Raw genomic sequence first — 16,054 nt, forward strand, 5'->3', positions numbered from 1 at the left:
ACATCCTGAGAAAAGTTCTAGCAGCCAAGCTCACCCAAACAAGGCCAGTGGGCACAATATTTTAAGTGATTCAAATTTGAAATGAAGTGCATTCCAGTGTGGAAAAATCTGCAAGCTGATGCTTTATCGAGGAAGCCCCAATATGACAGCCAAAGAGTAGAGGAGTTCCACGCAATCATCTCCTCCTCAGAAGCAGCAGCAGGCCCACCCCCACCAAAGAGGAATTGGCAGCCCCTGTTCTAATGATAGGCCATAGCAGACAGAGCCAAAACAAGTGGACCATCAAATTGAAGGCAGCAATGCCTAATGACCCCTAGCTTAATGACAACAATGATGTCCTTAACCATAAGAGAAGGCTTAGCTTGGAAGGGGTTCAAAGTATACATGCCTGCCAGCCTCAGAATGGAGGTACTCCAGTAAAGTCACCACTCCAACCTGGGAAGACACTTTGGATTCCTAAAACCCTTCACCTCATGCAAAGGCAGTTTGGGTGGCCAAAAATGAAGGCAGAGGTAGAGGACTACATGACAATCTGCGCCACCAGTGCACCAGGAAAATCCAACCAGAGAAACCATCTAGACTGCTGCAGCAAGTAGCCAATCTCAGCAGATTCTGAGAGGAAATAGCCATGGACTTTACAGTCAAACTCCCAGATAGGAAAGGGAATACTGAGATCCAGACTGATATTGATTTTTTTCTCCAAGCAAGCCCACTTCGTTTCCTGATCTGGATTACCACCAAGCAACTAACAAAATTGTTCCTCAAGCACATCTACCACTTGCCTGTATTCCCAAGAGAGTAATCTCTGACCGAGGAGTACAGTTTACTACCAAGCTCTGGAGAGAAGTCCTGTGCTACATTGGGTCCATGCAGGGACTCAGCTTGCCCTTCCAGCCAAGCAAAACTGGGGCAGTGGAATGTGCGAGTGCAGTAGTGGAACAATACATTTGTTGTTATGTAGATTACCAACAAGACAATTGGGCAGAACTGCTATCATTTGCAGAGGTAGCATACGATAACAGTATGCTACCACAGCTACCACAGCAGTACTCGGATTAACCCCTTTCCAGATCACCAGCAGCCAGGTGTCTGTTCCCATGCCAGAATTGCCTACTCAAGCTCCTACATCAATGTCCCTGACTGAATGGATGGAGATACTGTGCAAATGATGGAAAAACACCAAGCTGAATCCAAGTTAGGTATAAAGTCTTTTTACCACTAAATATATCATATTGAGAATGCCCAGCAAAAAGCGAGGGCCAAAATTCTTAGATCCTTTCCCAATCTTCAAAATTATCAGCCCGGTTATTTTATAGCTTGCATTGCCAAGAATACTGGGATAAATCCATCCAGTATTTCATTGCAGCTTACTAAAACCGGTAACCATATTCAATTTGAGGCCACAAACTCAACCCCCGCCTCCCCCAGTACTTATTCGGGGGGAGACATATTACTAATTAAAAAAGATCTTGGATTCAAGAATATTTAGGGGTCAATTAGAATACCTGATCCATTGGAAGGGTTACCCTTTGTCCATATCCACATGGGTAAAATGTTGGAAAGTTAAAGTGGATAAACTAGTCAAGCAATTTTATGATAAATACGCCGATAAACCAAATGGTCCTCTTGGGGCAAAGGGGTGGTTAAAATTCCTGAATTAACCTCCTGTAATATATTTTCTCTCTCCCTTGCAGGTCACATTTTTTTATTGGGGGGGAAGCCACTTATCAGGCCGAAGCCATCCTTTAAGTTGGAGAGTGGCCTACCACACATTATTATTTATAATGTATATTTGCCATGGGAAATTGGGATGGGTTGATGCATGAGGGAAATGGAGATGTGGCCATAATATTTTTTTTCTAGATTCTCAAGGTCATCCTTTGCTGAGCACCTGCCCGGAAGATAATGAAAGTAACAGATATGTTGGCAGAAGGATCCTGGAGCACTATTCAAGGTTCTGAGCCCCAATATTGACCCAGCATCTGGTGGTGCAAAGACTCAAGGAAGATGGAGTAGAAGCAAGCCACCAGGGAGCAAGCAGAGGACAAATCAATTGAACACACCAGAATCCTCTACTCTCCATCCCTAGAATTTGCAGTTGTTATGAATGTTGCAGAGAGGGAAAGTCAGTCAAGGGCCAAGCGTAAACTATCAAACTCCAGTTGAGCCCCTCTCTCAACTGGAGTAAACATCTCAAGGTGTACTTGGGGGGTTGAGTCCTCCCCCTCACCAAGGGTGGGAGCCTCACCTGGGTGCAGGTTTGGCCCCAGACCATGAGGCAACAGAAGACCATGGTCACTGAGCATGCCGAAGGCAAGGAATCACAGCCACTGTCTCACAATCAATCATTGATGGATCTCCCAATCTGTTTGGATGTCTAAACAGAAGTTGGATGAATCCCCAAATGGGACCTGAAACTAAATGGAACCTGGTTCAACCCAAGTTCTCCTTCACAAAGAAGTATATGGGACCCAAAGGGAATAGGGACATAGCCTCCTTCCAAACCATGGCAAGCGGGATCCCTGGGAATCTCTCCACAAGAACTACATGGGCTACCTTTCACCCTGAATTGAGGGCAACCCACCAAGTCAGCCTAGGGGCACTCAACCTTAACCGCAGCGAGTGTGGAGGTTGTCAGGTCCAGTCCAATCACCAAACCTGGACCTCATACTACCAGGACAATCCCCAGATGGATGGGCTTTCTTCCAAAGAATGGGATGGGTGCAATTCGAATAGATGCTACTCTACTACCCAACCTCAGCCCAGAGTGTGGAACAGTACAGCAGCCCCTCGTAATGCAGGTTTTGGTCATACAAGCCCTGCCGCAAGTGCAGGGACACAGTTCCATGGATGAGGCCACCTGAGAGTTGACCTATTGCTGCAACCAGGAGGGGCCTGAAGTTGCCACATCCTCAGCTACATTTATGCAGGCTGCTGCTCCATTGCCCCAAGAGCCACTCCTAATTTTGGGGCAACTTTTGACAGGGATCCTGCATGGATGAATATGGGGTGCTCTTCCAAATAGACAGCATATTGAGAGAATAACTGAGAGAATGAATAAGGGGGAAGCAGAAGAGTGAGTAGCAGAATTTCATGAAGAAGCGGCCCCAGAGCTAGATGATGTGAATTAGTTCATTTATTTATTTTTATTTATTGTTAGAGTTAAAAGGGACCATGAAGGCCATCAAGTTCAAACCCCTGCGCAAGCAGGAACCCAATGGATGAGTGTCCAGTTCCATGATGCAGCCTGACACTTGGATGCTGAAAATCAAATTCAGGGGCTGAAGCAAGTGAAAATGCCAGCAAAAGAATTGATGTGGGGATTCAGCAGAGCAGAGGGACAAGTGTAGGGTTAGTCCAAAAGGGTGCTGGTGAACATGTTCTGAGACACCCTAGATCCTGAGTTGAAAAAGGTGTGCGAGATTTGAGGGGCCATAAGTAGGATCCAAGACTGGTATGCCACAGCCATCGCTCTGGATCATGTAGTCTGAGATGAGAAAAAGCAACCAGCTGACCGGACAGCTAGGAGCCCTTTGGGATACTGGATCCCCCTAAGACAAATTGCTGAGAATGATGTTGCCAATATGGCCATTGAGCTTCTGAGTGCCTGGTGCCAGCCCCCTTTGGGCTACCAAGGGCCAGACCACTTCCTGGATCCAAGAGGAAACCTGCAAGGCCATCAGAGCTAGGGCACAAGGCCCTACAAGTGGAAGAGTCTGTTCCCCCCCCCCCCAATGACACCAAGACATCACCAGTGGAAATGTTGGCTCCAAGATGGGATGAGGGAGGGAGTGGAAAAGATGATCTGATGGTGAGTGAAGCAGTTTGCCCCCTCCTCATAAAAGCCAAATTTAAGGTGCCAGACATGAGTAAGGCAGGAGAAGTAGGTACTATGATAGATACCGGCTGTTCGAGATGCCTAATCAGCAGATCAGTAATAGAGAAGTTGGGGAGCTTCACCAGCCCCTGGCAGCTGCCATCAGATTACAGCTGGTAGATGGATCGCTAATTGGCCCCTCTTGGCCACTCTCTAAACTTGTCCCCAGCTGCAAAGCCCTGCGAGGGAGACTACTTCCTCAGGCTCCCAGCAGGTGCCGGCCAAATACTGAGACCTAGAGGGATTTAATGAACTTCACCCTCACCAGCCTACTGACTGTGATAGAATTCGAACTGGAGGTTATGCTCCAAAAACCAAAAATGTATTCCACAACCCTGAAGGAACTGGAAGAGTTGAGAAAATACATTGATGCCAACTTGCAGTGGAGTAGTAAAAAGGCTGTGTCTGTCTGTGTGTCAGATTATGCGTTGATTTCTAGGGGATCAAGGGCATATGCGTGCAAAACACCTACCCCCTCCCTTTCATGAGACATGCTGAACCACTTGTCCAAGGGCAAGATATTTATCAAGATGGACTTCAGAGAAGCTTATTACTGCATATGAATAAGAGAAGGGGATGAATGGAAGATCACTTTCAACTGCCCACTGGGGAATTTCCAATTTATACTCATGCCCTTTGGAGTACAAGTAGCCCCCATGATTTTAATGCAATACATTAAGGAGATGCTTCATCCCCATCTATACAAGAGTGTGCTCATTTCTTTAGATGATATTTTCATCTACAGCGAAATGCTGGAGGAGCATGTGAAATTAGTGTGACAAGTCCTGAGAAAACTTTTAGCAGCCAACTATATGCAAAACTTTCCAAGACCTCACTAGACTACTTAGGGTGTCGTATCTCCAATGAGGGAATAGAGATAGATCCAGGGAGAATGGAAGCAGTTCTTTACTGGCAACACCCATGCACTCACAAGCAACTTCAAAGCTTCTTAGGCTTTGACAATTTTTACCGGCACTTGATCCCATCCTCTGCCGAGGTAGCTCTGCCATTGACAAAATTGTTAAAAACTGTCCCATCACTCGCCAATCCAAGGCTCAACCAATCGATTGGATAGACAATGGGATGCCCAAAGGTATTTGAATGGCTCAAATTGGTTTTCTGCCCAAGAACCAATCTTACAGGACCCAGATCTAGACTAGCAGTTCATAATCCAGTCAGACTCCAGCGATGTAGCGGTGGCAAAAATGTTGTTACAGAAGGATGAGAATGGACAACTATTGCCATGTGCTTACATTTTGAAGAAACTCACAGCTATGGAGTTAAGATGGGCCATTTGGGGAAAAGAAGTCTATGCCGTTTCTTGGGTGCCACTCACTTGGAGGCAATTCCTAGAATGGAGCAAGGTCTTCTATGTTTCTACTGCTAAAGGTGTGGACAGACCATAAAAACCTCAAGGTCCTGAAAACCCTCAGGAAACATTCACCCAAATAAGTGCTTTGGGTGCAAAAGTTTAGGTGATTCAAATTAGAACTGGAGCACATTTCAGTGGGGGGAAAAAATCTCCTAGCTGATGCTGTATCTAGGAAGTCTCAATATGACAGCCAAAGAGGAGTTCCACCCTGTCATCTCCTCCTCCCCAGAAAAACAGCAGGCCTACTCCCACTGAAGGGGAACTGGCAGCCGCAGTTCTCATGAGAGGCCATAGCAGACAGAGCCAAATTGAAGGCAGCAATGCCTAACGACCCCTGGCTTAACGACAATGACAACGTCCTAACCATAAGAGAAGGCTTAGCTTGGAAGGGGTCCATACTATAAGTGTCTGTCAGCCTCAGGTTGGAAATACTCCAGTGAAGTCACCACTCCAAGCTGGGAGTACACTTTGGATTCCTAAGAATCCTTCAATTACTTCCACCTCCAGGACCCAAAATGTCCGAAGCCATCATCATAGGTTTAGCATGGATAGACAAGTGGACACCCAGCATAAGATGGGAAGATGGATACCGGAAACTAAGGTGCATAATGGGCTGAGACCCCCACTTTAGAACCAGAAACCCAGTAAATGTTGAAGTCTGGAAAATTGATTGATGCTCCACTGGCCACTCCTGCGAGGGAGACTACTCCTCCAGGTCCTCAGAGGATGCCGAGAGAATACCAAGACCTAAAGATAGTGTTTAGCAAGGTAGAATGTAATGAACTTCCCCTTCACCCAGCAATGGACAGTGTGATCGAATTCGAGCCAGGTGCAATACTCCTGAAACTGAAGATCTATTTCATGTCCCCAAAGGAGTTGGAAGAGTTGAGGAGGTACATTGATGGCAACTTGGAGAAGGGGTTCATCCAACCAGCCACATCGAGGGTCACCGCCCCTGTACTATTTAAGGAAAAGAAAGATGGGGGGTGGAATGTCAGGTTATGTGTTGAAAAAACTATCCACCAAATTATATGAAAAACTTTCCAATGCAAGATCCACAAGACTATCTAGGATACTGTATATCCAGGGAGGGGATTGGAATGGACCAAGGGAAAGTGAGAGCAGTGCTTGACTGGAAGCCCCCACGCACCTCCAAGAAACTGCAACTTCTACAGGAAGTTCATCCCAACATTCGCAGAAGTAGTCTTGCCACTGACAGAACTGCTAAAAACAGGCCCAACACCTACCAAACCAAAGTCAAACCAGCCTATTGGATGAACTGCCCAAAAGCTCTTGCGAGATTGAAGCGACTATTCACCCAGGAGCCAATCCCACAGCATCCTGACCCAGAGCAACAATTTATCATACAGTTGGACGCTAGCGATGTGGCCATGGTGGTGGTGCTGTTGCAGGAGGATGGGAAAGACCAACTCCTGCTATGTGCTTATATTTCAAAGAAACTCCATTTGAACAGAGATGGCCCATCTGGGATTAAGAGGCCTATGCTGTTTGTTGGGTGCGGCTGACTTGGAGATAATTCCTAGAGGGGAGTAAAATACCTTTCAAAATGTGGACAGACCATAAGAACCTTGAGGCCCTCAGTGCCCCTAGGAAACTCTCACTCAAACAGGTGTGAAGGCAGTTCAAGTTTTAACTGAAGCACATTCTACCAGGGAAAAACCTACTGGCTGATGTGCTGTCCAGGAAGCTGCAATACGTCAGCCAAAGAGAAGAGGAGTTCCACTCCATCATCCCTCACCAAAAGAAACATTTGGCATTACCCTTTCAGAGAGTGAACTGGCAGCCCTGATCCTCACAAGAGGCCAAGCCTAGAGCCAAGCACTTGGAGCCAGGGGGAATGGACTTGAAAACTGAAGGCAGCCCTGCCTAATGTCCCCTGGCTTAATGAGACCAAGGATATCCTAACCATGAGAGAATAGTTGGCATGGAAGGGCTCCAAATTATATGTGCCTGCCAGCCCTCAGATTGCAAGTGCTCCAGAAGAACCATGCCACCAAGCTGGGAGGACACTTTGACTTTCTGAAAATGCTCCACCTGACACGGAGACAATTTTGGTGGCCAAAAATAAAATCAGAGGTGGAGGACTACATGTGGAGCTGCACTACCTGTGCCACCAAAAAACACCAGCCAGGAAAGCCAGACTCCTATAGCATTGTGGTTTATTGGCTGATCCCAATAAAGCCTGGTAAGAGATCTCGATGGATTTCATAGTGGAGCTTCTGGATAGTTTCAAGTTTAATCAGATTTGTATGCCGCCCCTCTCCGCAGATAGCAAGGGTAGCACTATGATCAGGATGTTTCTTGACTTGTTCTCCAAACAAGCCCATTTTGTTGCTTGCTCTGGATTGCCATGTGCCCAACATTTGGCAAAATTATTCATCAAGCACACCTACCGCTTGCATGAGGTGCCCAAGGAGATCATATCTGATACAGTCTCCGAGTCTCCGGAGAGGGCTGGCATACAAATCTAATTAATAATAATAATAATAATAATAATAATAATAATAATAATAATAATAATAATAATAATAGAGGCGTACAGTTCACTGCCCAGTTTTGGAGAGATTTCATATGCCTGATTGACTCCATGCAAGGACTTAGCTTGGCTTTCCACCCGAGTACCAACAGTATGGCGGAGCAGATCAATGGGATAGTGGAGCAGTCGCTCTGTTTTTACATAGTTTACCAACAAGAGGACTGGGCAGAGCTGTTGTCATTTGCAGAAGTAGCATATAACAATGCTGTTCACAGCAGTATGAGGCTAACCCCTTTACAGATCACCAGTGGTCAAGAGTTCATTCCCATGCCAGAGCTACCTACGGAGGCCCCCACTTCAATGTCCCTGGACGGAGTGGCTGAAGAAGCTGAGAAAACAATGGGAGGACACCAAGAAAGCACTAGTTGAAGCAGCAGAAGCCTATAAGAAGCAAGCAGACAAGCACAGATCACTCCAGACCCCCCTTCCGAGTGGGAGATAAAGTCTTCTTGTCCACTAAATACATTCAATTGAGAATGTCCAACAAAAAGCTAGGCCTAAATTCATGGGACCTTTCCCCATTGTCAAAATTATCAATCCAGTCACTGTGCAGCTTGCATTGCCTAGAATATTGGGGAAGAGCCACCCAATATTCCATTACTAAAGCCAGTGAATGGGTTTAAATTGAGACCTCAAATTCAACCACTGCCTCACCCTATGGCCATACAAGGGAAGGCACATTTTGAAGTGAAAAAAAATTTAGATTCCTGAACCTTCAGTAGTCAGTTGCAGTATCTAATCCATTGGAATGGTTACCCTTTGGCGGAATCCTTCTGGATGTATAGTTGGAAAGTTCAAACTGACAGATTGATTAAGCAATTCCATGATAAATACCCAGACAAGCCAAAGAGTCCTCCTGAGGGGAAGAGGTGATTGATAATACAAAAACCTAACTCCCTTCTAGGTATTTCCTTTCTCTTTGCAAGACTCACTTTTTCCTCAAGGGGAGGCCGCTTGTCAGGCCAAAGCCAGAATGCTTGGAAGTTTTGACCTGCCACATCATGCTATGTTCTTTTGGAATGTTTCTTGCTGTGGAAACATGGGAGAGATTGGCTGCGTGCCATAACACATTCCTTTTAGGTTCTCAAGTTCAGCTCAGCAGCTAGCTGGAAGCTGCTGGGTGTTGCTGGTAGAAAATGCATGGTTCATAGGATGGGCTTGTGGGAGGAGATATAAGGAAATGAACACTAACCCGGATGGAAATACCCTTGTAACTTTAGATCCAGGTTTTTCCAGTTATGCTAACATGACTCTGTTAATAAATTGGAACTTTGAAGAAGGAGAAGCCTTGGACTCAGATGCTATTTGAAACACTGACAATGAGAGAATATTGGGATTTCCCCCTTTTCTAATCTACTAATACATTTTTTAAAATTTGGTATTAAGAATTAATTGGCGTTGGTGGTAGATTGTATTTTTGGATTGTTTGTTTTATTTTTATTTTTTATTTTATTTTTTTGATATATAACATCCTGCTGTTGGGTTTTTTTGGGTTTTCTTGATTTTTTTTAATCGCTCTGCTTCATTCTCTTCTGCTTGGACCTAGTCCGATTGGAACAAAGAGACACACAGAAATTCAGAGATTTCAAATTAAGAACTACCACTCAACACTATCCCCCACCACAGGACCCTTCCCCAGGGGATGTGGTCTGGATGGAAACTGCAATTGAATAGCATGAACCAAATCAGAGGCTTCCACATAAATTGCATTTGCCCAGGTGCAATTGTCTGGTCCACTCTCCTTCCACTCAACAAGGCACTGGAACTGGTCCTTGATCCATCAGGAATCTCGAATGCTGGCGATCTCTGACTCAGGCAAATAATCTTGTACACTGGATACTGGCAAGGCTGGAACAAGGGGTCAAAGCAGGCAGTCAGGACTTACTGGAACAAGCAGGGACCAAAGAAACATTGGATGCATACAGACAGAGCTGAATTGATTACCTTTTCCACTGGGAATGGACTCATGAATCATTGATCAAGCTTGCGACATAGTTTCTCCGAGGACAAATACTTGGTGGATAGCCAAACTCGGTCTCCAACAGCCAAAGGTGGGTGTCTCGACGAGAGCGGTATGCAAATCTTTTGTAGTATTCTTTAGTTGTATTCAGGTTTCTCTTTACCATCTAGTGGATGGACTGGAGCTTGGACAAATATTCCTCTGAGACTGGAACTGAATAATCTAGGAGTGTAAGTGGAAAGAATCTGGGATGATAGCCATAGTTGGCAAAGAACAAAGTAATCAGAGTGGAAATGTGCTGGGAGTTGTTAAAAGCAAATTCAGCCATGGTGACGTACCAATTTTTCTGCTGGTCATTGAGAAAACAACACAGGTATTGCTCCAGGATGCCAATTACTTTCTCTGTATTTCTAAGTGCTGTGTTGACACTAGGCAGACTTGGACCTCGAGAGCTGACAAGAGTTCTTTCTTAGCAGTGAACTGGGCTCCTCTGTCTTACACTACTCTATCAGGTAGACCCTGTAGCCAAAAAATATGCTGAATGAATACACAAGCGGTGCCTGAGCCATTGGTACTCCTCGACAGGGAATGAAATGTGCCATCTTGGTCAGCATGCCCACCACTACAAGCATGGTTGTGAAACCAACAGAAACAGGCAAGTTTGTTAGGAAGTCCATAGAAATAGCCAGCCAAGGTCTCTCTGGCATTGGCAAAGGCTATAACAGGAGAGGCTCCTGTGACTGTTTTGGCTTGACGACAATGATCACAAAATTTCCATAGGAATGAACGTTTTGCCGGAGTCTAGGCCACCAGAAAATCCGCAACCCTAAGTGCAGTGTCTTGAAAAGGCAAAAATGTCCAGCTGCACGGTTGTCATGGCACTGGTTCATGATCAGGCCATGGAGCAGGCCTGCTGGAACATACAACATGTCTTGAAAGTAGAGCAGGAAAACATCCAAGGAGAATCAGGGCTAATCTCCTGCTTCCTGAATCTGTCATAGATCTACCGGATCGTGCAAGGCTGCGATCAACTTGACAGGCAGAATGGTCTGAAGCAGCAATGGTATGAAGATGCTTAGATTTGCGGGACAGGGCATCTACTTGGAGATTGTGCCAACTTGGGGTGTATGTGACTCTAAAGTTGAATCTGGCAAGAAGAAAAACCAACAAATCTGACATTGATTCAGTTTTTTGGCAGTTTGCAGAAACTCCAGGTTTTTGTGATCAGACCAAACTTCTATTTGATGGTGAGCTCCATCAGGGTGATATCTCCAGGTTTCAAAGGCAGTCTTGATGGCCAACAGTTCTTTAGCATAATGGCACTCAAATGGATTCAGCTTTCTGTAGTAATAAGCACATGGGAACAGGGGGCAGCCATCATGATGTGTCTGCAGAAGCACAGCCCCACAGCAACATGTGGTATGTCTGCCTCTACCACAAAGGAACGATGAGGGTCTGGATGCTAGAGGATGGGTTCCTTCCTCAATCTTGCCAGGATCCATGGTGATGCCTTCTGGAGAAATATTATGTCCCATAAATTCAATGGTGGTCTGGTAAAACTAACATTTTTCTAACTTAGCATAAAGGTGATGCTCTATCAGGCATTGCAGGACTTGGCGAAGATGCTGAAGGTGACTCATGTGCTATGGAGAGTAGATCAGGATGTCATCAAGGTAAACCAGGACGAATTGTTCCAACAAATGCTGGAAAATGTCATTCATGATTTAGGAATCAAAGGCAAAGGGTACTGGTTGTGCACTGTAATGGCATTCAGTTTGCGATAGTCACTGCATTAGTGCAAATCTCTGGTTTTCTTTTTTATAAACAGTACTAGATCTGACAAAGGCAATGACAAGGGTCAGATAAAACCACTGGGCAAGTTTTTGTCTAAAAAGTCCCGTAACATGGCCAACTCAAGTTCTGACATCAAGTAAATATGTACCCCTGGAAGCTTGGCATTTGGAAGTTGATGGCACAATCATATGGTTGATGTAAGGGCAAATGGTCCACTTCTTTCTCACTAAACACATCTGCAAAGTCTGAGAGTCAGGCGGCAATGTGACAATGTTGCCCTGGCATCTGGGCTGTGCAGACTTGGTATGTGGTCCACATACTGCAGGCTAGGAAATGAAACAAAGTTCTGGGACCACACTGTGAAGGTTGGAATATCCCCTGCAACTGAGCATCACACCATGGATGAGGGCAACAGGGAAGGCCCCTGAGATGTCAGACTTCAGTGCTCCTGCCTCTCTGCCAGTGGACGCATGGGGCCTAGGCCAACAGAGGCAGCAGGGAGGGAGGCATATTGGAGGGGACCCCAGCAGGCTATCACCCCACGAACTATGGCCAGATCACTTCCCACTTCCAGAAAACGAGGCCCAAGACCGCCACAATTGAGACAGCTGGCACTGTGATTGGAAGAGCCTCCCCCCATCCACACAGTGATGAAAAGCGACTACCTGTTGGGAGGAAGGGAACAACAATGAAGACGGCATTATGGTGAGTGAATCAGTTCACCCTCCCTTATAAAAATGAAGATTAAAATGCCCAAAATGGGAAAAGGGGGAGGTAGATGCTATATTAGATACCGGTTGCTTGCAGTGCCTAATCAGCAAGGTCATGATGGAAAAACTAGGAATCCATACCAGAGCCGTAATGAACCCCATCTGGTTCCAACAGCTGGATGGATTGCTGGTCAGAGGAGCCCTAGCCAAACTCCTCACCAAGCCTGTAGATTTAAGGATGGACCAACATCGGGAAAGACTTTGTTTCATAGTAGCCCCAAAAATGTCAGAGGCCATCATTCTGGGCCTATCATGGCTAGACAAGTGGATACCCACCATAAAATGGGAGGATGGATATCGGAAGCTAACCATGCATATCGGCCTGACACCCCCTCTTAGAGACCAAGGGCCCTGAAAGAGGCACCAACCAATCCGCAACTGGCTGCCCCTGTGAGAGAGGCCACTCCACCAGGTTCCTAGAAGGTGCCAAGAGAATATCAAGACAGATGGTATTTAATGAGGAAGAATGTAATGAACTGTCCCCCCCATCGGCCAAAGGACTGCACAATAGAAATCAAGCCAGGTGCAACACACCTAAACCTGAAGATGTATTCCATGTCCCCAAAGGAACTGGAAGAGCTGAGGAGGTATATCAATGCCAACTTGGAGAGGAGGTTCATCCAACTGATGAGATGCTGGAAGAACACATGAAACTAGTGCGACAAATCTTGGGAAAATTCCTAACTGCCAGATTATATGCAAAACTTTTCAAATGCGAGTTCCATAAGACTTCACTCTGGGATATTGGATCTCCAAGGATGGGTCAAGATGGGGAAAATGAGAGCAGTACATGATTGGCAGCCCCCATGTACTCGCAAGCAATTGCAAAGCTTCCTGGAATTCACGAATTTTTATAGATAATTCATCCTGGCCTTTGCTGAAGTATCTCTGCTGCTGACGGAACTGCTAAAAACAAGCCCGATCAGTTGGACAATGGCTTTCCAGAATGCCTTTGAGAGATTAAAGAATCTCTTTGTCCAGGAATCGATCTTTCAGCATCCTGTCACTGAATGACAATTCATAATTCAGTTGGATGCTAGGGGCTGTGGCAGCGGTGTTGTTGCAAAAGGATGAAAGAGGCAAACTCCTACCATGTGGTTACATCTCCAAGAAACTGACAGTGACCAAGAGGAAATGGGCCATCTGGGAGAAAGAGGCCTTTGCCATTTGTTGGACACTGCCAACCTGGAGACAATTCCTAGAAGGGCCCAAGGTACCTTTTGAGACATGGACGGACCATAAGAACCTCAAAGCTCCTAGGAGACTTTACCCAAGCAAGTGCAATGGGTGCAGTACTTTAGGTGGTTCAAATTTGAATTGAAGCACATGCCTGCAGGGAAGAACCTATTGGCTGATGCATTGTCCAGGAAGCCGCAGCATGATGATCAAAGAAAAAAAGAGTTCTATTCTGTGATTCCTGTCTCACCAGGAGAGGCAGCAGGACTTCCCCTTCAATGAGGGAACTGGTAGCCCCTCTCATTACTAGAGGCCAGACCTGATGTCAAGAGGCCAAGACTAGGGGGAGTGGACTGAGAGATTTAAGTCAGCTCTCCCTAGCAATCCCTAGCTTAACAACAAAAAAGAGACTCTGACCATGAAAGAAGGTTTGGCATGGAAGGGGTCCAAGTTATATGTACCTGCCAGCCTCCAATTGCAAATGCTCCAGCAGAGTCATGATGTCAACCTGGGAGGACACTTAGGATTTTTGAAGATGCTCCACCTGATGCAGAGACAATTTTGATGGCCAAGGATGAAATCAGAGGTGGAGGACTACATGAGAAGCTCTGCTACCTATGCCATCCAAAAACACCAGCCAGGAAAACCACCTGGACTACTACAACAATAAATCCTGGATTGCAATGGATTTCATAATGGAACTCCCGGACAGCAAGGGCAACACTGTGATCTTGACGGTCATCAACTTGTTCTCCAAGCAAGCCCATTTTGTCATTTGTTCTGGATTGCCATCCACCAGACAGTTAGAAAAGTTGTTCATCAAGCATGTCTACTGCTTGCATGGGGTGCCCAAGAGGATCGTATCCAATAGAGGCATGCAGTTCACCGCCAGATTTTGGAAAGAGTTCATATGCTAGATTGGGTCCACGTAAGGACTTAGCTCAGCTTTCCATGAGAGTACCAACAGTGCAGCGGGAGAAGTACCTTCGCTGTTTATGTAGATTATGTAGATTATCAACAAGATGACTAGACGGAGCTACTATCATTTCCATATAAAAACACCATTCACAGCAGCACCAGGTTGACTCCTTTCCAAGTCAACAGCGTCCAAGAGTTCATTCCCATGCCGGAACTACCCACGGAAGCACCCACTTCCTTGTCCCTGGCTGAATGGATGGAAACTTTAAAGAAAGGATGGGAAAACCAAGAGAGCAATGACTAATGCTACCAAAGCCTACAAGAAACAAGCTGACAAACACCAATCACTCCAGCACAGTTTCTGAGTGGGAGATAAAGTTTTCCTATCCACAAAGTACAGTATATCCAATTGAGATTACCCAGCAAAAAGGTAGGTCCAACATTCCTAGGGCCCTTCCCATAGTGACCGTACAGCTTGCATTGCCCAGAATATTTGGAAAAATCCATCCAATGTATCACTGCAGCTTATTAAAACCAGTGATAAGATCTGAATTAAGGCCACAAACCCTGTCACCGCTCTCCCCCCCCCCTGTAATACAGGGGGAGACACATTGTGAAGTGGAAAAAATCTTAGCCTCCTGGGTATTTAGAGGCAATTACAATACCTCATTCATTGGAAGGGGTACCTTTTGTCTGAATCCACATGGGTAAAAAGTTGGAAAGTGAAAGCAGAAAGATTATTCAAACAATTCCAGGATAAATATCCAGATAAGCCCAAGGGTCCCCCTGGGGAAGGAAGGGGTAGTTAAACTGATTAACCCCTTGTGATCTCTCTCTACTGCAGGATATGTCTTTTTTCCTGAGGAGAAGCTGCCTGTCAAGCCGCTACAGAAGTTGGTAAATTAATAGCTTGTCACTGGAGCTTGGGAGGGATGAATTATAGGAGGGAACAGATGCAACAACAAAGCATTCTTTCAATTGCATTCCACCAGGGCAGAAGTGAAGAAAAGATTGGCTACACTAGGACAATCTGAATGGGCAATGTGACAAATTTGTGGGTGGGGGACAAGGGATGTCAATTTTCAACTGAGTGAGGAGATCATAACCAGGTTTCCCTGTGTAGATGCCAGCATGACTCTGAAAATAAATTGGAACTCTGAGGAATGCTCTGACTCAGATGTTGATTTAATCCAGATGTTATCTGGAATCTTGACACCAGTATAATAACAACAAAGAAAGAGGTGGATTCAAAATAAAGAAGAAAAAAATATTGAAATGAGTCAGAATTGATTTAAGAAGACCAGAAAGCCTAAATTATGCATTTTCAAGGTAATATTAATATCAACAAAAGTAAATTTGAACTGAAAGAGGCTACAAAAACTATTTTTAAATACTTTCAGTGATTGTTCCCATTTTTTGAATGACTTATAGTGCTACCTAGAGGAACTAAGACAGAAAACTATTAACTGAATAATAAGAAGGAAAATGACCTTGACAATATCTGCTGAATAGATAAAGAATTATTTTGTTTAACGAAAAGTAGAACATTAGCAGTTTTAATTTGAACACTAACTGGAGCAGTATAGAATTTGCAGTCTGTAAAGAAGATAAATCAGAAATGATAGAAAGT

At 45.2% G+C, this 16,054-nt stretch overlaps 1 protein-coding gene and 1 long non-coding RNA gene across 5 annotated transcripts in view; one reads left to right on the top strand and one right to left on the bottom strand.

The window, feature by feature from the left end:
• Positions 1-16,054, bottom strand: part of IFI35 (interferon induced protein 35) — a 102,487-nt gene that overhangs the window by 40,104 nt on the left and 46,329 nt on the right. The gene's annotated exons all lie outside the window — the stretch shown is intronic.
• The window catches only part of LOC139153276 (uncharacterized), a 37,297-nt gene that overhangs the window by 17,126 nt on the left and 4,117 nt on the right, over positions 1-16,054 (top strand). The window contains exon 1 of the long non-coding RNA XR_011556785.1: positions 1-15,753. This exon is cut by the window's left edge and continues 17,126 nt beyond it. This is a non-coding gene — a long non-coding RNA (uncharacterized lncRNA). The remainder of the gene's footprint in view (positions 15,754-16,054) is intronic.

Source organism: Erythrolamprus reginae, chromosome Z (assembly GCF_031021105.1).
Source record: "Erythrolamprus reginae isolate rEryReg1 chromosome Z, rEryReg1.hap1, whole genome shotgun sequence".
Lineage (NCBI taxonomy): Eukaryota > Metazoa > Chordata > Lepidosauria > Squamata > Dipsadidae > Erythrolamprus > Erythrolamprus reginae.